The sequence below is a fragment of the Balaenoptera acutorostrata genome, chromosome 12 (genome assembly GCF_949987535.1).
Source record: "Balaenoptera acutorostrata chromosome 12, mBalAcu1.1, whole genome shotgun sequence".
Classification (NCBI taxonomy): Eukaryota; Metazoa; Chordata; class Mammalia; order Artiodactyla; family Balaenopteridae; genus Balaenoptera; species Balaenoptera acutorostrata.
Window position 1 is genome coordinate 21,207,978 of NC_080075.1, and position 24,547 is coordinate 21,232,524.

The 24,547-nt window shown below is 36.1% G+C and overlaps 1 protein-coding gene across 2 annotated transcripts in view; it reads right to left on the bottom strand.

Annotated features, from left to right (window-relative positions):
- The window catches only part of CTNNA2 (catenin alpha 2), a 1,204,911-nt gene that overhangs the window by 1,114,166 nt on the left and 66,198 nt on the right, over positions 1-24,547 (bottom strand). The gene's annotated exons all lie outside the window — the stretch shown is intronic.

The window sequence follows — 24,547 nt, forward strand, 5'->3', positions numbered from 1 at the left end:
AATTTTATTTAAGAATGCTGGAGAAGGGCATTCAGTTCAAACATACAATTCCAGTAGCAGTGATGTCCAAAGACAGCCTATTGCAGATAAAATCACATTGACTATAGGTCCCAGAGAACCTTTTTGTAATCAATATTAAAATGAAATTAGTTCTGTGTATTATTTATTCATAAAAATATTATGAGATTTATTTTTGTCAGTGTTACACATACAGCAACAGACTAAATATTTATTCATATTTCTCTATTTATATCCTTAATATTTACAGGTTTATTTTGCTCATCATCTTAATATACTTTTAAAAATATTTTAAACTTTTAAAAATATTCTACACATAGAATAGCCAACTCAATACCAAAAAAAACAAAGTCAGGGGACTGACAAACCCAACTTCTAGACTTACTATAAAGCTACAGTTATCAAGATGGTGTGGTGTTGGTGAAAGAATAAACAAACAGATCAATGGAACAGAATAAAGAGTCCATAAATATATCAACCGATATACATCAACTGATCTTTGATAAGGGAACAAAGGTAATGCAATAGAGCAAAGATAGTCTCTTCAACAACTGGTGCTGGAAGAAATGGAAATCCACATTTGTAAAAAAAAAAAGGAAAGAAAATGAACCTAGACACAGACTTGGTACCCTCCACGAAAATGAACTCAAAATGGATCACAAATCTAAATGTAGAATGCAAAACAATAAAACTCCTAGAAGATAACAGAGGAAAAAAACTAGATGAACTTGGGTGCAGTGGTGACTTTATACATAAAATATCAAAGGCATAATCCATGAAAGAAAGAATTAATAAGCTGGGCTTCATTAAAATTAAAAACTTTTGATTGCAAAAGACACATCCAACAAAGAACTATTATCCAAAATATACAAAGAACATTTAAGACTCAATAATAAGAAAATGAAGAACCCAATGAAAATACGTGCCAAAGACCTTAACAGACACCACACCAAAGATATACAGATGGTAAATAAGCATATGAAAAGATGCTCCAAATCATATGTCATCAGGGAAATGCAAATTAAAACAACAATGAGGTACCCACTACACACCTATTAGAATAGCCAAATCTGGAACACTGACAACACCAAATGCTGATGAGGATGTAGAACAACAGGAACTCTTATTCATTACTGGTGGGAATGCAAAATAGTAGAGCCACTTTGGAAAAAAGTTTGGCAGTTTCTTACAAAACTAAACATACTCCTATCTTCCAATCTAGCCACCGAAATCCTTGGTATTTACGTAGGGTATTAAACCTGCACAGGGATGTTTACAGCAGCTTTATTCATAATTGCCAAAAACTGGACTGAACCAAGGTGTCCTTTAGTAGGTGAAATTAGCTGGAGTACAGTCAGCCAATGGAATACTATTCAGCACTAAAAAGCACTGATATATCAAGCCATGAAAAGACATGAAGGAACCTTAAATACTTATTGCCAAGTCAAAGAATCCCATCTGAAAAGACCACATTTTGTACGATTCCAACTATATAACCTTATGGAAAAGGCAAAACTATGGAGACCATAAAAAGATTATTTAGGGGGAAAGTTAGGGGAGTTGGGGGAAAGGAGGATTTTAACAGGTGGAGCACAGAGAAATTTTAGGGCATGAAACTATTCTGTATGATACTATGATGGTGGATATATATCATTACATATTTGTGCAAACCCATGTGTAACACCAATGTGAATATAACAGCACCAAGAGTAAACCCTAATGTAAACTATGGACTTTGGGTGATGACAACGGGTCAGTGCAGGTTCATCAATTGTAACAAATGTACCACTCTGATGGGGGATGTTGATGATGGAGGAGGCTATGTGGGGATGGGGGAATATGGGCAATGTCTGTACCTTCTGCTCAATTTTGCTGAGAACCTAAAACTGCTGTAAAAAATAAAGTTTATTTATTTAAAAAAATTCAGAGGACCTTGCAATGGAAGAGATACAAAGCTGACCTAAGGTCCCAGTGTCCTGTTTTCACACCTAACTTGGGCTCAGTTCCCGTTCTTGCAGATCTTCTGATCAACCTCTCTAAGGGACATCTAATGTTTCTAAGGAGTAAAAAAATGTAGAATATTTCAGTTCTTCACACAAACAAAAAATTATATATATATATATATATATATATATATACACACACACACATGCAGTTTATTATATGAATATTTAATATTGTTTCTAACTGACCCATACGTCAGAGGTCCCATTAGCATAACAGGGGAGTCTTCTGCCTCTCTAGGCAAAGCAGGACTGCCCAACTACACTTTACAACCACTGAGCAGGGCGATTCTCATGATCCTCCAAGATTTACATTCCCTAGTATCCTTCAGGAAACAAGAATAAGGCTCAACAATTCTGTAAAACATCCCTTTGGTTTTTGTTTTGTCTGTTTTCTGCAAGAAAAGCCTTGGAGAAGAGCATAGCACTGAAAGGTTTCTGCACTGGAGACTGGCTGTAGGGCAAGGTTGTTTTTGGTGCAGCTAAGACCAAGCTAAAGAGAATGCAGCTTGAGCTCAGGGCTCTTTGATTGCATGATTTAGAGATATGAAAGTATCTGGCTTTTTAGTATCATTAGTTGGCAGAAACATGCAAAGCAGCTGCGAAGAAAGGTCTCTTTCTTTCTTCTCCAGATGCTCTCTGACATTTCCACTACTTAGAGTTTTCTCGCTCACAACGTTGCCCTTTTCTTTCTGTTGCCATCCTTCACTGTCATTCTTCGGGTGTACTGGTCAGTGGCGCTTCAAGGATATCCCTTCCTTCCTTTTCTAGTACCATTCCCCATTGTTTTCCTATACCTTTGGATCTATTTCTTCATGCTTTCTTCCTTTCTTCTCCATGTGGAACCCGTATCATTTGATCTACTGACAGTTTTCTTTCTTCCTTTGATACCCTCTTACTTCACCATTTTTCCTATCTTTACTCTGAGCTACAGAGACAAAGTATGTCCTACAGAGAAGACTTAGTTGTAAAATTCATTTAAACATTCACTAAGTGCCTACTAAGTTCTGGCAGTGTTCTGGGTGTTAGGAATACAGGAATGCACAGAGCCCTTTGGGGATTCAAATAGTTCCAGGCCAGTATGATAACTACCATCTACAAAGCACTATGAAAAGTAAAAGAGAGTAAATCAATGTTTACAATTATGAATGATTTGTGAAAGGCTTCCCCAAAGAGAGCAATTGGGCTTGGTCTGGAAGAATAAATAAAAGGTTGTCAGAGAACAGAAATAGGTAAGTCTAGCACAGTCAGGGACAACATAATAGGAAAGAATAAATCTGACTTCATATTAGATCTGCTTCTTTTACTTTAACTTTTGAATTCTATTTCGTTTGTTTTAAGTTAAGAATGTTGTCTATGGCCTGAAATAAACAGGAGAGCCCATTCTCAAGGCTCTGACCTTTAAGGGTATAACACTTTTCCATTAATATAGAGATAAAAAGTTGCAGAACAGAGAATAAGATTTGTCTTGTTGGAGGTTTACAGGAACATTGTGACCTGATCTACCTGGACAGCTGCAAGAACAAAGGATTCCGACACCAAGAGGTTTGCAGCAACCAACCACAGCCCTCCCTCACCTTGCCTTTAAAAGTGCTTTGCTGAAACTCTTTGGAGAGTTTGGGGTTTTGGGGGGCATAAGCAACCTGTTCTCCTTGCATGGCCCTGAAATAAAACCTTTCTCTGCTCCAAACACAAATGTTTTGGTACTGTTTGGCCTCGCTGTACATCAGACACACAAACTTGCGTTTGGAACAACAAGGCTTGTAGGTATTTAAGGGAGAGCATCATATGGAGGAATAGATCTGTTCCATTTGTTCATTTAGGGGTTCTGACCAGAACTGAGGTTGGGGGTGGATGGTGAAGAATACTGCGTATTTCAAGAGCTGGATCATAAAATGGGGAACCATGTAAGAAGTTTAAGCCAAACAGCATATAATCAGGTCAATGTTCTAGAAGTGTAACTGTCAACTATACATTAGATAGATCAGATAGCAGGTGACATCAGGAGAAAAAGCCATTCAAAGATTCTTATAACAGCTCAGCAAAGGAAAATGAAGACCTCAAGTAAGGCAGTGAGAGTTAAGACTGAGGAAGAGAGAGATGTGAGATACAATTTTAAGTATCGTGATATAAATAGGGGCTTGTATGTTGAATACAAGGAGAGGAAGGACTCTAAGAGGAACACCTGGTTTCTGTCCTGGGCTCTTTAGTTTCATGGTGAAGGCATCCACTAAGGTAAAATTCTGGAACAATGTGACAACTGGGAATAGAAAAAGTTTAATTTTAGATGTACTGAATTTGGGATGCCTATGGATGTTCACATCTATGAAATAGTTGGAAAGAGGTCTGAAAGCTCAGGAGAGAGTTTGGGGCTAGAAATAGAGATTTGTGAGTCACTAGCACATCCAGTAAACAGTATATAAATGATGGGAATAGATTAAATTACCCCAGGGAACATATATAGAGAAGGATCAGGGTGAGACATGGGACGTGGGGGAAAGCATATATTTAGGAAATGTGAGGAAGACCTAAGAAAGGAGACAAGGAGAAAGTCAGACCTGGAGCAGAACCAGGTGAGAGTGGGATGGTTGATACAGAACTTACGTCAGGAAAGTCAAAATTGGCTACAGTGTGAAATCCTGAAGAGGGTCAGAGTGGACCAAGGACAGAGAGCAAATCTTTGAATATGACAAACAGCTAATCCTTGGCTTCCTTGTTCAGTATCAGCAAATTGCAGTCAGAGCCAGAAGGCATTGCATTAAGGAGGAAGACTAATCTTTTCAAAAAAATCTACATGATAGAAGAAAAGGTAAAGAAAGGACCTGGGAATATGAGGAATTATCAGAGGAAGATGTCTTTTATTCATCTGTTTTTCTCTGATAAGGATAGTGATGATGATAATAAGGCTGTTTTTATTGTTTTTAGAATGGGAGATATTTTAGTATGTTTATAGGCTCAGGATATGGATTGTGCATCAAGGAGTAGATTTAAGATGTAGAAGAAAAAGAAAGATAAACATGAAGCTAGGCAGGAGGCAGGAAGAAGGAAAAAGGATGATCTATTAATGCATCATTTCTGAGAATGAAGAAAATGAGTAAGACTGGATGAGCTGCTGACAAAATCATAGGTATGAAGGATGGAAACAGAGATATGAGGCTTAAAAGCCTCAGTATTAAAAATGATAAATAACACCCTTGCATAGTTCCTCTTATGTGTCAGGTGCTATTTTAAGTGCTTTCAACCAACATTAACTTATTTGATCCTTGAAAACATCTCTATCAGATAGATGCCATTACTATCCCCATTTTACAGATGAAGACAGAGGGGCAAAGAGAAGTTAAATTATTTACCCAGGATCACAAAATAACTTGCAGAGCAAGGGCTTGAACACAGCCTAGATGTGTCCCTGCTCCTAACCTCTGTGCTATACTGCTGCTCTAAACAATAAGGTATCAAGTGGAAGGAAGTGGGGATCAGTAGGGGGATTTGGAAAAAAAATGCCAAGAAAATGATTTGGCACAGACCAATAAAGAACAAATAAAAGGAGAGAAGAATGGATTAAAGACTGAAACATAAGACCTGAAACTGTAAAAACTCCTAGAAGATAACAGAGAAAAAGCTTCATCACATTGGTCTTGGCAATGATTTCATGAACATGACACCAAAAGCAAGTGCAACAAAAGCAAAAATAAACAACTGGGACTACATCAAACTAAGAAGCTATTTAACCTCCCTGACAACTTTGAGGTCAAAACTATTACCAAGAGGGTATTTTACTCACACCAATTTAAAAACATCCTCCTAAGTCATGGATTAAGCCCAATATTATTATTATTCCTCTCTTTGATTGACCTTCTGTTTTTGAATATTAATTCTACCTCTCTTTGATTGTAGGATTTTAGTATCATTAAAGGGCTACATAGCAAATCCAAAGGTAGATTTAAAAGAAAAAAAATCGTATAATTCCAAATCGTTTCAGGGGATTAAAAAACAACACTAAGAAACTTCTGCACAGCAAAGGAGACAATAAACAGAATGAAAATGTTACCTACAGAATGAGAAAATATTCATAAACCATATATCTGGTAAGGGGTTAATATCCACAATATATAAAGAACTCCTACAACTCAATAGTAAAAAAAAAAAAAAAGTAACAATAATGACCGGCTTAAAAATGGGCTAAGGACTTGAATAGACATTTCTTCAAAGAAGCCACACAAATGACCAACAGATATATGAAAAGGTGCTCAACATCACTAATCATCAGGGTAATGCAAATCAGAATCACAATGAGATATGACATCACACCTGTCAGAATAACTATTAACAAAAAAACAAAAGACAACAGCTGTTGTCAAAGATGTGGGGAAATTGGAATCCTTGTGCACTGTTGATGGGATTGCAAAATGCTGCAGTCACTATGGAAAACAGTATGGAGACTCCTCCAAAAAATTGAAAATAGAACTACCATATGACTCACCAGTCCCACTTCTGAGACTGAAGTTTTTTATCCAAAAAAAACCTGAAATCAGGATCTCAAAGAGATGTTAGCGCTCCTCTATGTTCACTGCAACACTATTCACATTAGCCAAGATGTAGAAACAACCTAAATGGCCACGGACAAATGAATGATAAAGAAAATACATACATACAATGGAATACTATTCATCCTTTAAGAAGAAGGAAATATGCAACAACATGGATGAACCTTGAGGACATTATGTTAAATAAAATAAGCCAGTCATAGCAAGATAAATACTGAATGATTCTACTTACAGGAGATATTTAAAATAGTCAAATTCATAGAATCAAAATGTGAAATGGTGGTTGTCAGGGCAGAGGGAGGGGGAAAGGGGAAGTTACTAAATCAATGGGCATAAAGTTTCAGTTAAGCAAGATGAATAAACTCTAGAGATCCGCTATACAACACTATTTCTATAGTGAACAACAATTACTGTACATTTAAAAATTTAAGACAGCACATCTGATTTTGTGTTCTTACCACAATAAAATAAAATTAAGTTTTAAATGAAGCAAATAGGTCTCAGAAAAAAAAAAAAAAAAAAAAAGAAGGGCATCACTGGAGCTCAACTGCAGTTGATGACCATGAACTTGTGGTGAAGCCAACCTATATTGTTGTGCATCTCCTCAGAAGTGCCGGCCACATGGGTACAAGAAATAAGAAGGTAGAAGTACTGATAGGTGTTGGAATTGTGCTGTAAAGATAAGGCACAAAAGTAGAGGAAGTAATGGACAGGAGGAAGATGGTGGGTCAGCAATTCAACTGAATTGCCAGAGAGAAGGTCAACAGGGAATAGGGAAGAAAGAGAAACCAGGAGCATGATGGAGTAAGAAGATTAACAGCCTGGAGATACGGTTCAAGGGAGAAAAGCCTGGGCAATAAGAGTGAAGACACACTGCAAGTGCTGCAAATAAAGAAGGTTGTGATCAGAGTGAGATGCGATACTTAAGAATTCTGAAGGTGAGCGAGATCTAGTGTTGATAGTTATGTATTAACTGAAGACTGCTCCTTGTGTTCTACAACAGTAACCCAACTGTGTCCCAACGTTCTACAACTGTAGCAATGCACCCGAGGTTCAGGAGAAAGTCAAGTGAAAGGCTGTACTGTTCGAGGTTTGAGGAACATCTAAGTAAAGCATACTGAGAAAGGGGACAATGGAACTGAAGTGCTCCTGAGTGTTCATTAGAGACATTCAGCCTCAACCGTGATGTCCAGGTAGAGTAGGGAAGAAAATAAATTTGGGAGAGTTCTGACAGACTGAAATTAAGGTGGAATTAGAATGTCTGTAAGGGTTTTATAGAAAGGTTAAAAAATATAATTCCATCTTGTCAAACTATTCCTGTGTTTACTTCCTTTGACCAAATGGGCCTTAATCTCCTTGTACAGACAGAAAACTATGCACAGTTTGGCTTCTCCATATCCTAATATTCTGAGGTTGTTGTGTAAGTACTAAATAAATACTTGCTGGGATGAACACATCACTGAATTTACCACTGAGGGCCTCCTTAGAAAAAGATCCTTTAGGCATCATCTCTTCTTGCAAATCAAAAAGGAAGCTCAGAGAGGACTTGACCTCATAGAAAAATGAGTTAGATACAGAATCAGACCATCCGAGGGCCATGAGACAATCACTGATTATCTCCTTTCTGCTATGAATTATAAACTTTTTCTTTGGGTCCATACAAAACTTAACACGGCATTACACCGGCATAGGGTATATAACCCTTTAGGAAAAACACCATATTCTAGCATTAGTCATCTTCCCTTCCTTTCCCACAGTCATTGGACCTAAAGATTCCCCCAGGATCTTGAGAGCTATCCCTGGCTCCCTATGTGACTCAAACCAGCTCCTGGCTCCAGCCTGAGATGGCAAATCCCTAAGACTCAAATGAAAGATTTGAGACCTGGAACGACATCTATGTATTTAAAAATCCAGAATTTGCACATCATTTCTAACAAGAACAACGGAAATGGACATGATTGTTTCTCTCACTGGTAACTGCACCTGGCGAATTCTGCTACTCCACTTTCAATCATCATGGTTCAGAGCAGGCTAAGGCCAGTCCTGTGCCATGTGACAAAGCCTGGCCAATTAGAGGATCACAGCGTGGGAGCCACAGCAATAGGCTCAAAAACAGCGTTGTTCCTGGCTTAGCTAGGAACAATCAGAGATTGGCTGTGATATTGATGGAGCTTTTACAGAAGAGGTGTTCTCTTTCTGCTGGAGCTGCCAGAGGTGAGCAGGTAAAACACCACACAGAGCCTGAGAATGAAGGTAACAGAGATGAAAGCAAGCCCAAGAGATAGAAACAGACCAGGGTTCAGCCATGTCTAAAGCCATGCAACCCTTGGCCACTGTGGTTACAAAAACTAAAAAAAATTCCGTTTTTGCATTAAAGAAAGATTTTTGACTTATAAAGGCAAGAGTTTGCTTGGTGTGTGTGTGGTATGTGTGAAAGAGATGGTATTTTTTGAACGTGGAAGAAGATCAGGAAATTAAACTTTAAAAAATAAAACAACTGCAATCTCAAAACTGTCTCACACACACAAAAAGGAAATTCCACACGCACATTATCAACTGGTCATCTGGCATTACTGCGAGAAGCAACTCATTGGCTAACACTCTTTCAAGAGACAGCAGAAAAGAGAAGTGAAAGTGAGAGGGAGACAGATAGATGATTTAACTTTTCTAATCCAGAAAAGAAATACATTAAAACCAGCTCTGATGACCACCTCTGGGGAAAAAATGAAAAGGAAGTAAAAAAGAAAACAAACAAGTTAGTCAATATCAAAAGAAACAACCAATAAAGTAAAACCTTTCTATATCATACTCTTAGAACAGGCTATTCATACATAAAATGCAGATTCGTTTTCCTAAAGCAACACCAGCATCTCTCAAAATCTCTCTCAGGACACCAATATCCCCGCAAAACTGTTAGTCTTTTAAGCTCCAAAAGATTGGCAAAGTTAAAATAAGATGGAAATGGTATCCACTGACAAGCAGTCAGCAGCAGAATTCTTTCTGTGATTTTGATGGGAAGGAACTCAACACAGGTATCCCCTGCTTTTTGAAAGTTCACTTTAAGCCACCTCACTTTTATGAAAGACCTACATTAGTACCTGGTTTTGCTAACAGAAAGAGATCTGAAAAGGGTTTTCGCTTTTACAAACAAAGGCGAAAATCAAAAACAGCGCATTCAGCATGTGTTTTGTAGGGAGCCCTTACAGAGGGAGGGCACCCTGAGCAGCAAGGGTGGTCCCACCAAGCTCCTTCCTGGGAACTACGCTCCGCATCTCAGCATCAAGCCTTGAACTGTGTCTGTGAGCATCTGTGGTTTATCTCTATTGTGCATCCTGTTAGCAAGTTGTGTTCTAAGGTATTTGTTTCTTTGTTTTAAGCCGAAACCATCTCGGCTTACGAAAGGTTTCATAGGAACGCTCTACTTTTGGATAGCGGGGAAAACTTGTGCAAGAAATGTCACTGGAAGATTTTTGTATAAATAATGCAAAACAATGACGGGAAGCTTAAATAATTAAAGTTGAATCTTATGACACAGTTGCTGTTTTGCCCCCTGCAGCATGTCTTTCTTCATGAATGTGCCTAATAGACAGTCAACCGTGTCATTAGGGGTGATAACTGCATTCATGTCAGAAAAATTCCATCATAACACCCTTTTCAATGTGTTTTTCTAAGTCATGGTTAAACATTCCTCAAAATAACATTTATAAATATATTCTATTGACAAGCCTCTTTCACATAAATTGTCTCATTTTATGCAGTACATTCCCAAATAGTGTTCTGGTAAAAACCAGAATAGTAGGTTCAATGATCCAATATGAGGCGACTTAAATTAAAATTGCACAGGAAAAATTCAAATGATCATATTCATTGATGGTAGAATTTTATGATGATTTGCTTCTTTTAAACAATAAAAGCCTCGGTTATTGCATTCATTTTTTTTATGCTGAAGTTTTGAATTTATACACCAACAGAAATAGGTCCCAAATCTCTTAAAGCAATACAAATATACTAGAGGAGAACAGAGAAGGAGTAGGAGATAAAATAACACATTGCATTCAGTCCCTGTGCTTAGAGCAAAACAAAATGGTGAAACTGATTACTCAGGAAGAGCTGATGTCATCTGAAATTACCAAAAATTAAGCCATTTTTTTATATTAAAAGGTTTGGATGATATCTCATTTTACATTTAATTTTCAAATAAAATACAGCTTTTCCTTCATCTGATACATTTTTAAAAAGCAAATTACCAGTCCTGCCAGACAATAATGTTTATTGTAGCTCTAGTTATCTTGTATCAAGAAAAAAGTAATAGAGTCACATGTTCCAGACAAACAGGCCTCTATCAGCCACAGAAAAAGTCTTGTCTTGAAAGAGCAAATGTAATTTTTTTTTTAAAGAACAAAGCATAAGTTTTAAAATAGGAGTTTAATGTGTTTATAAAAAAGATCAAGAAAATGCTATAAAAGAATAATGAAGTATATTTTGTCATCTACTAATTCCTTTGGAATGCAAAGTTCATATCAATATATTTTATTAAGTATCTCCCCATCAGTTAGAAAACATCAACTGGCTCCTGAATATCTGAAGACATTTAACAAACTAAAGTACAGTAGGTTTTCATCATATTTGAATAAATAAGGACAGTAGCTAAAGAACTATCTTAAAATACAATAATCTTTGTATTCCCTGAGAAGTACTACAAAAAAACCTAGGGCCAAAAACAAGTCCCTTCTCATATACATATAAGTTTGCAAAATATGGACCAGCATAGCATGATTAAACATACGTGTTTCAAAAAGTCTCCAGGAAAAAAGCTCACAAGCCTCCTCAAAGGAGCAGTTACAGCAGGTTTAACAAATGAAACCTGTTTTCACTAGGATTTAAAGAAACCTTTACCTTTATATTCCTTTGCAGTCAAACTTGTAACCACTGGGGGAAAAGGGGGGACATGAAGGGTTAAGTACTCAAAGGTTACAGAAAGCGAAGTGTCATCTACAGTGAAAATACTTAACTTTGATTGTGTATACCTACAAGAGGGAGTTATAAGCTTTGCTTTCTAATTAAATTTCAAGACTGAACACATTTTTGTTCTTGACAAGATCAGTCTTCAAATTCCTACAGAGAAGTTAGGAGACACCTGCAGCTCAGTGAGACAGTGATCTTTGTCAATTTGATTTAAGCCTTCAATAGTCACTGCTTAGTTTCCACTCATTCCTAATACTCTGAGGAGTAAACTGGTGTCTCAGGGAGGAAAAAAAACAACCTGAAAATCGCCGCAGAAAAACAACTGTGACTCGAGATGAGCATCATTCTTTCCTTAATCCACAAGAATGCATATATTTCACTTCTTTCTTTTTAATACTGAGTTCCCAACGTTTCATTTTCTTGGCTAAGCTTAGTCTAGGAAATGTCTTAAACACAGTTCTTCCCAATAATATGCCTCCTATCTGCTAAATGGCAATGGGGGTTAATGAACTTTACTATAGAAAAAAAAAAGGACACTAGTGGAGACAATTCAGAGCCTTTCATTAAGTATATAAGGATAATATTTAGGACACAAAACACACACACTTCTAATTTATAAGCCAATGGATACTGTGATGAGGAAAACTGAGAAATTATTTCTTTTAAAATAAAAAAGATAAACCATTTTCCAGGTTAAAATTATATAATGTATATTTTATTACTCAAAACACTAACTTTCTCATCACCATTCTAAGCAGTGGCACAGACCTAAAACTACTTTCGAAGAGTGGTCTTGGCTTGCTGGAGGCATGGCCTTGGCTCACTTTGGAAGAAAGTAATGGCCTTCTACTCAGCCATGTGGCCTGCTGAGATGCCTCAATTTTCGGGATAGAATGTCATTCCTCCCAGCTAACAGTTTAAAATGTACAGCTCATAACACAGAATTAGGAATATTTCAAACCCTCTGATCATTATTAGTAATACTGACTGCTAAAATGATTGAGCTATTACTATGTGCTATCATTTTGCTCAGCCCTTTGACCCATTGCCCACTGAGCCCTCCAAATACCCTATGAGGAAAGCACTATTATTTTCCTCTGTTCATCATCTCTTCATTAATTTACCTGAATCATCAAAGGCTAAAAGGTCTTATATCTCCCTGACTATATGTTATCCTCTGTACCTCTCATATGGTACTTATCTAAGTACCAATATTGTTTTCCAGTATTCCATGTGTCAGTCTTTACTGTTGCCCCAAGAGCCTTCAAGCCTTGTACAGAGTGTTCCATAGCACAGTAAACTCTAAAAAACTCGTTGAATGGATGGTGCTTAACCATCTCTTTTCCTTTCAGGGTAATTATACAACTTTTTCTCAGTACATTTTCTGTACAGTTGCTTATTGTATAAAATCCATATACCTATCAGAAAACACATTTTCCCATTCTATAAGAGGCTATATTTTTATCAATTTCTAGAAAGGATTATCAAATTCAAAGATTTCATTTAGCTGCAAGATAACTGAGAACAGCAGGAACTCAAGATAGATTTTCTGATAAAAAGAAATACAAAAATGCTAAAATAAATGCAAATATATCTTAACTAGAAAGCTCAACCCAAAGCTAAAGATCTGCTCTTACAATAATTTAGTGGTAAGAAGTGAAATTACAAAAGATGATGAAGAAGATCATAAAGGCTTCTCCAAGTGAACTTTCATATTTAAATTAAAAGCAAAAGTAACAACGAAAAAGGTAAGTGCTGGAAAAAAACCCCGAAACTAAAAAAAAAAAAGGAAGGCTTTGTGGAAAAGAAAAACTATAAACTTTGAAAAAAAGGGATAAAACACTTTTATGTTATACAGTTAAAAAATAGGGAGCCTGCCAGAGGCTGAATAGGGGAATAAGAAGCAGGGGGCCAGACTCCAGAATAGAACACATCCGACCGCAAAGCTGACAGCGCTGACAATAATAAATAAGAAGGGAGGCCATGGTCTTAGGAGGTGATGTTCGTGACAGAAAATAATCAAAAGAATGCTACACTCTTGACAGTTTGGTAATATTTGAAGATTTACTACACAGCAGAGAAGCAGACAGCAGAGCAGTGATGTGCACAGAGAGCTACAGCGTCCTCAGCACCCATGCCAACAGCAAGTGAGAAAACGCGGGCACCAGATGCCCAAGGGGCCAACGACCACTTCAGGAGTTCCATTTCCCTCTAGGGCTTTGTTTTATTCTAAAAATGAAGGGTGTGTTTTCGAACGAGTTTTAGGCACAACTACACTTAAATACACTATTTTCCGAGTCTCTTTTAGGGAAAGAAAACCAGAATGTAGGCTAAGAGGAGGGGAAAATGAGGACCGACTCCAGAGGCCTGTTTAGACCTGTTGCCTGACACAATAGGGGCGCAGTGGGGGTGAGAGGCAGCTGTAGCCAGCACAGAGAGCAAGTCAGGTCAGCTAGCATGCCCAGCTGTGCAAGTGCATTCCCTGCTGCACCAGGAATTAAAAGGGAAGAAATCACATCACTGACACATTTTCTCATTAAAATGCCATTTGCAGTTGCTGGCCAGCTCTGAGACAAAGTATCATGTATTAAAACCAGTCCCATATTCCCATTCTTTACATATTACAGTCATGTAACAATAAAATCCAACTCTTCCTTAGTGGGGAAAGTCACGAAATATTGACAGTAAACTCAGGAATAAGAAATGTATGTCCACTATTGCCACCACTATTTACTTAACGTTGCCTTGGAAGTGTAATCCAACACAGTTAAAACAAAACAATTGGACACATGAGAATTAGAAAAGAAAAGCCAGGATTATCTTGCACTACAAATAAATGTCTTGAAAGCCAAGTGAAAAACTACTGCAAACAATAAAAGATACCAGTAGCCTTCATACATACAAATAAAAATACACAATTTTAAAATCTAATGGAACAAAAGACATGAGTTAAAACAGCAACAAAAAGACAAACTACTTAGAAATGTGAAAAACTTGCATGAAGAAAATATTTAAACACTCCTGAAAGATCGAAAAACAGACTTGAAAGAAAAGAAATGATGTGTTCTTGGATAGAAATACCTGGTATCATAACAATGTCAGTTCTTCCTAATTTATTAATTTATATCAATCCCCATGAAATACTACCAGGTTATTTTTCTTTTTCTGGAGCGAGATAATTTCATGAATGTGAGATTGGTGCATGCATTATATACAAATCAAAGAATCATAAAATACGTCCAGAAATCAGATCCAAGTACATATAAAAATCTATGGACTTCTACATTTTGCTTTTCTTTTTTACCTCATTAATATAACCTGAATTTGAACTAAGCGGGAATCACTGAAATCGACTGAAACACACTGAATATACAAAAATCATGAATTCATAATGACATGCAATGATAAAGACAACAAGAAGGGAGAAAAAAATTCACTCCCACCACTACCATCACCCATTAATTATCACTGGAAATTTCAAGGAAACTAACTCCTTCCACTAAAAGTTATCAATTCCAACTTTTCTAAATAAACTCTAAGGTAACTGGGTAGCCCTAGTGAGGAAAACTCTTCGTTTACAGAAGAAAACCAACCGATAAATACAGCGAAAGGGGAAAATTAGAATATATAACTCCTGTTTGTAACACCTAACAAAATAACTGATTCAGGAAAAGGTAAATGGATGAAACTATTAGATGAACAGTTGATGAGAATCTTTATTTATTTATTTATTTATTATGTATTTATTTATTTTTGGCTGTGTTGGGTCTTCATTGCTGTGCACAGGCTTTCTCTAGTTGCGGCGAGTGGGGGCTACTCTTCATTGCGGTGCACGGGCTTCTCATTTTGGTGGCTTCTCTTGTTGTGGAGCATGGGCTCTAGGTGGGCGGGCTGCAGTAGTTGTGGCCCCGGGCTCTAGAGCACAGGCTCAGTAGTTGTGGCACAGGGGCTTAGTTGCTCCACGGCATGTGGGATCTTCCAGGACCAGGGCTTGAACCCGTGCCCCCTGCATTGGCAAACGGATTCTTAACCACTGTGCCACCAGGGAAGTCTTGATGGGCATCTTTAGAATGAAGGGATAACACTGGCAGCATCTGAACCCAGTGTCAATCAGATGTTAGGTGCCTTCAGAAGTGATACAATATGAAACAGATGGCCTATGAAGCATTCCATCAAAAATATATATCCAAAACCTAATTTAGAAGCTAATTTTCTGCTTATAAGAATGACGAAGGATAAGGGATCATGTTAAACAAGAAATGAAGAAGGAACAAGATTTTCAGTTTCCTCAACCAAACAACTGAATCGAAGGAAAAAAAAAAAATGTGTGGGAGACAGGCTGGTCTTGACTAAAAGAGGGGTCAGAAAAACAGGCACATTTAGATTCTCAAGGTCATTAGTAATCAGGAAATGCAAAATAAAACTACAATGAGGAAAAAAAGACTACAATGAGGCATCACTTTATACCTTTTTAAATGGTTAAATAATAATAAAAAATACTGAAAATAACAAGCGTTGACTAAAATGTGGAGCAAACAGAATTCTCATATATTGCTTTGGAAAGGCAAAATGGTGCAGCCACTCTGGAAAACAGTTTGCAGTGTTGTAAAAAGTTAAACGTGCATTTACCATGTGACCCAGCAAACCTAGATAAATACTCCTGGACATTTACCCCAAAGAAAAGACATATATCCACACAAAACCTACTGTGAATGTTTATATTAAGATTTATTCATAATCACCCAAAATAACCCAAATGACAAACATTCCAAATGTCCATCAGCTTGTGACTGGATAAACAAACTGTGTCAACAACCATCATCCATATGATGGAATAATGCTCAGCAATGAAAAAGGTACAAGCTATGATAAAGGGAACAACAACACCAATTTCAGAATAATTATGCTAAGTGAAAGAAGCTAGACTTAAAAGGTTAGACACTGCATGATTCCACTTATAGGATATTCTGGAAAAGAAAAAACTATGGGGACAGATAAAAATATCAGTTGTTTCAAGGAACTGTGGTAACAGGGAGGGAATAGACTAAAAGGAGCACGACAGAACTTCTTGATTATGCTGGTGGTTACACAAATAGATAGATTTGTCAAAATCCATAGGACTGCACACCTAAAAGTAGTAAAATTTGCTGAATATGAATTACATCTCAATAAACCTGAACTTTAAAAGAGAGCAAGAGAGAGAGAAAGGGAGAAGGGCCTAGGAAACATAACAACAAATGCAATATATGGAATTTGTTTGAATTCTGATTCAAACAAATAACTATGAAAAAATATTTTTAAAGCAAATTGGAACACCTAATTGTGGCCTGAATATTAGCTGAAACCAATAAATTATTTTACATTTTGCTAGATGGGACAATGACAAAATGGTTATGTTCTTTTAAAGTCCATATTTTATATTTTTAAGAATAGCGTTTAGGGGTAAAATGACATGCTTTATAACATCCAGACAAAAACCTAAGAGACAAAAAAGAGACACATTTAAAAACTGGCAACATGTGTATAATTCTAGCACCCAGGTGAGGAATATACGACAGACAGTTCATTATAAAAAAGAAACAAGCTAGTCATATAAGCAACTCTATTTTGTGTATGTTTGAAAATGTTTATAATTAAAGATTAAAATAATAGCAAACATTTGTTGAGCATTTATCCCGTGTCTGGCAATGTTTTAACTACTTTACAGGTTAACACATTTAATGCTCATTGCAAACCTAAGTACAATTATAATCCCCCTTTTATACATGAGAAGACTGAGATCCTCTAAAGTTTAAAAATTGTCCCAACATGAAGTAACCAGTAAGAGGCAAGCAGGCTCAGCTTACATTCTTAACCACTTCTAAGTCATAATATAGGTTACAAGGTCTGCTTATAGTCTGTCTATGTTATTTCTCTTAATTCAGTTATCATGTTGACACATTCAGCTATATATCTTCATGCTCATCGTTTTTTTTAATTCTGTGATTTCACAGTAAAGTAGAGAAACCATACCATCTGCAATTCTCTAAACTGTAACAACAGGCCTAGTTAGATTATGGAAGAAACAAAATGTGAAAGTTAATTTCGTATATAATTTGGAATAAGATAAATCCATTTGAACTACTACTTTTTTTTGCCAGGAGAATGATTTAGTAAGTGATAAAACTGATTTACTCCACTGGTTCCTTTTCAGTTTCATATGCATACCTTCAATTCCATTTTCCCATCTGCGTTTTCTATTACTGAAACGAAGAAGTGTACTACACCATAAAACTATCCTGAACAGGCTCATGAATATTTAGTAAGATGTTTTTGTATAGATATGGCTAATCACTGTCAGCTGAAAAAAATGGGAAATGGCAAAGAATTTGTCAACCCATGGACTTTTACTTCTCCCTGTCTTTTTTTATCCTTGGGAAAAAGTATAAACTCTAAAATCTAGCAAAACCAAAGTCATAGCAAAGACTAATGTTTCTCTTTCTGGATTTGTCTCCACCGACAGGAAGTTAAAAATAACACAGGGTTGTATGTGTGATCCTTCTCTGAGGTACATCTCCAAGAGGAATATTTAAAAACAAGATTATGGAGCGATTTGATTTACACATGAAAGTTTAGCCAAGACACATTGATCTAGGGAATAATTTGGGGTGATCCTAATAGCAGTTTGCTTTTCAGAGCGGCCAAAAAAAGTTAATCAACTAACATTTTGGGAAGTTAAATACAGCTCCTTTTTCACTGAAAAGGGAACACAATGATAAAATCAAACCACTCAGCAACAAAACTCAAAGCTATAAATGAATTTTTATTGGAATGGAGGGTTCTGACTTTTTTCCTCATACTTATATATCAATATTACCTATTCATCAGGACATACACTCTAGGAAAATATTATTTAATTCAGATTACATAAATTAGCCAACACTTTGCTCTTCTTCAGAGAAGAAAAACATTATATTTAAGAATGAGATGTCTTCATAAATTTTATTAGATTTCTCCTTTGTATCCATGACCATTTTAAAGGGAAAAATCAGTTAGCCTTTGTATTAATTTTCTATCACTGCTATAACAGATTACTACAAATTTAGTAGGTTAAGCAAACACAAATTTATAATCTTAAAGTACTGTAGGTCAGAAGTCCAAAATGAGTCTCAGCAGACAAAAATTAAGGTGTCAGCAGAGTGGCATCTTTTCCAGAGGCTCTAGAGAAGAATCTGTTTCTTTGTTCGTTGAGGTTGTTCCCTGAATTCAATCCTTAGAGGTTGTAGAACTGTCTGCAGTTTCTTGCTGGCAGTCAGCTGAGGCCCATTCCCAGCTTTAGATGCCACTACATCCCTTGGTTCACAGCTCCTTTTCTCCATTTTCTAAGCCACCCATATAATCCAGGATTACTTCCCCAGTTTATGGTCTCTAACCTTAATCACATCTGCAACATCCCCTTTGCCATGTAAGAGAACATATTCACAGGTTCTGGGGATCAGACAGACAACTTTGAGGGACCATTACTCTGCTTGTCACACCTTTTGATACTACAACATCAGAATCTGAATTAAATTTCTGCTTGCTCAATATAAACTTTCAGACATTTTTGCCTTGTCTGCATGCATCAAGCACCTGGTAATACTGAGAGCAGGTAACAAGGCAGTGGATAGTGGGGCCATTTCAATCACTGAATTTTTTCCAAACCTTCTCACCAACAAGGACCATAAAGAAGCCATTAATCAACCTGCGTTACTTACCAGATTATTACTCTTTAAAAAGTATTCAAAGGCATAGGTGATTATGGTCAATTCCAGACTTCTGATCACCAAAAATGTTAAGCATCACCAGGCTGCCCTTACAAAATTTCATGCAAACACAAAGAAGACTGTTGCTTTAGTTGATTCTCATATGTATGCTACATAAAGGTACAGCTGCCACTAGTTTTCTTGAAACATTGAAATCGTCACTAAATCCACTGCCCACTAAGATTCTCACAAACTGGTATGGAAAGATATTTCACAGCTGCCAGTATTCAATCCCTCTGGCATTCTTGAAAATCAAAACATCAGGTTTCAAGTGTAATAAATCAGTTTCTTCTACGAGAGGAACAGCAGCCAAAAATTAAATTAGGTGTGTCTTCCTAAAATTAACATCACTGGGAAACTGCCAAAGTCATTGTGTATAAAATTCCATTATCACTGTGGTATTTTTCTCCCTTTACAGGTGGGAGGGTGAAACAATTTTCATTTCTGCCTGATTTTTGTCACTTAGCTGTCTTCCAGTCAGGATTCCATCCCACATCCCTTTTTACTTTCCCAACATACATTTATTTAATGACTCCTGGGAGCCAGGCACAGTTCTGGATATTAGAATCTGACAAACTCAAAGATAAGATAAAGATATTTCATGAATATCTCAAAAAAGGTGACAGAGGAACTGGTGAATTTCTGAAACGCCTCCACCTTCAAAAAGCAAATCCTAACTGGACAGCTGCATGTAAATCAATGAAGTTAGAACACACCCTCACACCATACACAAAAATAAACTCAAAATGGATTAAAGACTTAAGTATAAGACATGAGACCAAAATCTCCTAGAAGATAACATAGGCAAAACATTCTCAGACATAAATCATTGTAATATTTTCTTAGATCAGCCTCCCACAGCAAAAGAAATAAGAGCAAAAATAAATGAGACCTAATCAAACTTACAAGTTTTTGCACAGCAAAGGAAACCCTAAACAAAATGAAAACACAACCTGTGGACTGGGAGAAAACATTTGCAAACAACGCGACAGACAAGGGCTTAATTTTTAAAATATACAAACAGCTCATACAACTCAATATCAAAATGAACAACCCAATTAAAAAAGAAAAAAAAAAAAGAAGCAGATCCTAAAAAACACGGATTTCTAAAATCTAATCAGGAGATGGGGTTGCTACAATGGGCATTTCTTGACCAAAGCTCCAATTCAGACCTACTTGCCTTTCCTGAAATAGTGGTAACTTTTGTAGTAACATCTGAGAGCTGAGCATTTGCCATTAAATTTTCTGTCTTCAGTGTTAGATGGCCCACAAGCTTGTGGGAACTTTGTTCAGAAGAAATATCCTTCCTTTGTGCTGAAGAATAGCCAAAGATTTGGAGGTTAAACCATATTCTCCTGACTTCTCCCCAAACAAACACGCTGTCTATTTTAAAAGCCAAGGCAATACAAATATTTAATTTGATGACAAAGGGAGGATTGAATAAAGATTATATTAAACTGGCCCACTGGTGGAAGAGTTCAGATGTCTAATGGGCCCTGTAGGCACCTTTAAACACAGGATTAAATCTTTAATGAGACCTTGAAAAAACAGTGAATTTCTGTGGCCGTGAGGGAGATCCAGGGCCTCAAGACATACCTGGCCAGGTACCTGATTACAAAATGAAGAGAATTCTAAAAAGAAAATAAAAAGTAGGGTAAAAATTTTAAAAAGACAGAATCAAAGAAAAAAAGTACAACGTACGCTATTAGTAGTAATGTCAAATATAATAGGAATCCCAAACAAAATGAAAGTAGGCTACAATAAATTATTAAAAAGCAGAGATAAAAAAATTGGAAGTTTGGGATTGACATATACACACTACTATATTTAAAATAGATAACCAACAAGGACTCACTGTACAGCACAGGGAACTCTGTTAAATATTCTGTTATAACCTAAAGGGAAAAACAATTTGAGAAAGAATAAATACATGTGTATGTATAACCGAATCCCTCTGCTGTATACCTGAAACTAACACAACATTGTTAATCAACTATAATCCAATATAAAATAAAAGTAATAAAAAAAAAGAATATGCCAAAAAAAAAGCAGAGATAGCCAGTGTGGCTCTTAAATATACAGTTATATACCATTTAACGGACAACATATTCAAAATACAAAAAGACTGAAAGAAAGGAAAATATGCACCATGTGGAAAATTAGATACAATACTTATCTGGCTAGATATTAAGGCTTATTACAAATCACCAATACTGATAAAATATACTGACTTGGAAATTGTCCAACAGACCAGGACAGAAGAGAGAGCCCAGGAGCAGATCTATGCTACATGGAAAGTCAGTGTGGACAGAGGGTACATGGCAGATGAGCTTGCAAAAACAGACTGCATGGACTTCCCTGGTGGTGCAGTGGTTAAGAATCCACCTGCCAATGCAGGGGACACGGGTTCGAGCCCTGGTCCGGGAAGAGCCCACATGCCGCGGAGCAACTAAGCCTGTGTGCCACAACTACTGAGCCTGCGCTCTAGAGCCCATGAGCCACAACTACTGAGCCTGCACACTGCAACTACTGAAGCCCACACGCCTAGAGCCCGTGCTCCGCAACAAGAGAAGCCACCACAATGAGAAGCCCACACACTACAACGAAGAGTAGCCCCCGCTTGCCGCAACTAGAGAAAGCCCGCACAGAGCAACAAAGACCCAACACAGCCAAAGATAAGTAAAAATAAAATAAATTTATACAAGAAAAAAAAAGTAAAAACAGACTACAAATGCTACTGGGGCAATTGTATTCATCCACACAAAGAAAAACATAATTAGATTCCTACCTGACTCATACTTAAAAATATATTCCAGACAAATGATAGATTTGAATATAAAATGACAAAATGTTTAAACTAAAAAGAAAATACAATGAAAAAATGTTTAAACTAAAAAGAAAATATTGGAAAATATTTTCTGTCCTTAAGATTAGAAAAGAATTCCTAAGCAAGATGCCCTCCACTAAAAAGGAAACCCACAAAATGCAAGTTAAAACAATGATAAAGTATTTATCTCAAAAGTAGCAGAATCAAAAGTCCCCATTAAATAAAAAATGGCAGAAAATATTTGAACTTTATACAACCGACAAAGGAATATTATCTTGAAAATATAATGAAATGCCACATATTAATAAGAAAAAGACAAATGACCTAATAGAACAAAGACCAAAATATCTAAACAGAAAATTTAAAAGCAAAATAAGTAGTGAAACATGTACTTGTAGCTATGTAGCTACTGAGTGTTGGGGTATTTTTCACTCATTTACAATTTCCATTCAGTTGTTGGACTGTCTGGGCCCACTAGTCCAGATGAGGATATCTACATGGCAGCTATTCACACCTCAGTGACCACACCTGATTAAAGGCAGTGATGACGTTAGTATACCCAAGTGTCATCTAAATAATCTATTCAAACATTTTCCACTTACATCTATCAAATGAATTTATAAAATTTTACATTAAAGTATCGGATAAAAAGGATACAATATCACCTTCCTAAACAGAGGGACTGAATTAAACTTAGATTCTCCCATTTTTAGAACAGCAAATATATTCAGCTCAGAGTGATTGCATGAAGCAAAACTGTCATAAACACATGCAGAGTGCCAGCACTATTAAACTGGTAACACCTTAAAATACCACTTACCTTTATACACCTGACCTAACTGGATTTCAAAATCATAGGGGAAAAGTAAGTGTATCTTAAAGCACCAAATTAATTAATGGTTTAAAATAAATTTTAGGCTATCTACAATAAATGATTTAGAAAGGATGAAGGTACTTCTTCCGCTAATCAAAATATTATATAATATTTTTCTGTAACTTCTTCAAGCCTGAAATAATTTGTAATAGTCTTCCTACAGTTTGAAAGGGCAAATGTCACTGACTTTCCAGTACCTTGTCATATCATTGCAAAATGACCTAAAATAACATTTCTAAAGGAAAGCTATGTCTTCCTGATATGAATCAATATTTTTACAAAACTCGTCTAAATAAATACATATTTTTAAAATTCCTAAATAGATTTTGATGTCATTAAATACCATTTATTGTAATATTGGAAAATTTTATCTGAAAACAAATAAGTGAAATTAAACTAAAAATGCATCATTCCTTCAAAGAATGAAGAAAGCATTAAACATTCTGAAACTGCTTGTGGGTGGTAAGCAACCATCATACAGTGGAGTCCAATTATAAGAACTTACAGGTGATCCTAACATCTTAACATTATGTAAAACACATGCCTTAAGCAACTGAACTAAGTTCTCACATGAACATTTGAAATGCACTAAGATCAAAGAGGAAAATCATGAACTCAAAGAAAGCTTAAAATGTAAAACCAACGTGAAGAACATGGCTGTAAACTCATATACTCACATTTTCAAATGAGTAAACTTAAGTAAAATAAATTTAAGTTAAAGTGGAAGTCATGCTTTAAAGTTTTTAGTAGACATATTTCCTAAATGATGCATAATAACTCCATTTCAGAAAACAAGGAAATCTCTGAACTTCTTCATTTATGAATGAAATAATATGTTATTTTAATACCAAGTTTAAATACATAAGGCTTTTAATTTAAACTCTATAAATAACTGACCCACATATTTTACAACAGGCTCAACGCCTAGTGAAGTTGTACGTTCAAAAATAAGAGAAAAGCAAACACTAAAAATGAATGATATCATCTATCAATGAGCATGCACATCCCATAAATTTAATATCAGATATACTAATACCTGGTCTTATAAACAATACATAAATAAATATATGACCTTGACTAACAAAATAATGAGATTCTTGTTCTGGACTCTTTAGATGGAATCAAACTAAAGTAGAAGATATAACCTTTTAAAATACTATATAAAGTAATGTGGGTCCTTTTTTAAACTGAGGTATATTATACCTCAGTTTATTTGTTTGTTAACAAATAAAAAGCACAGATATATTTAGTATGTTTAGTTTTAAAAATTGTATACACTGGTGTAACCACCACCCAAAACAAAATATTAAATAAATAGAGAAAATGTCCATCTCCCATAAAATCCCCTTTACCTCCTTCTATTTAATTCCTCTCCTCCCCAACACAGGTAAATGTGGTTGATTTTTTTTAACAAAGCAAACAGAAGTAGACATCTAAATATCTCAATTGGCAATTTATTGAATTGAAATTGTCATTACTAACAAATGTTTGATCTCATTTAGAAGTGTTTTCAGAGCCTGAATAGTGACAAA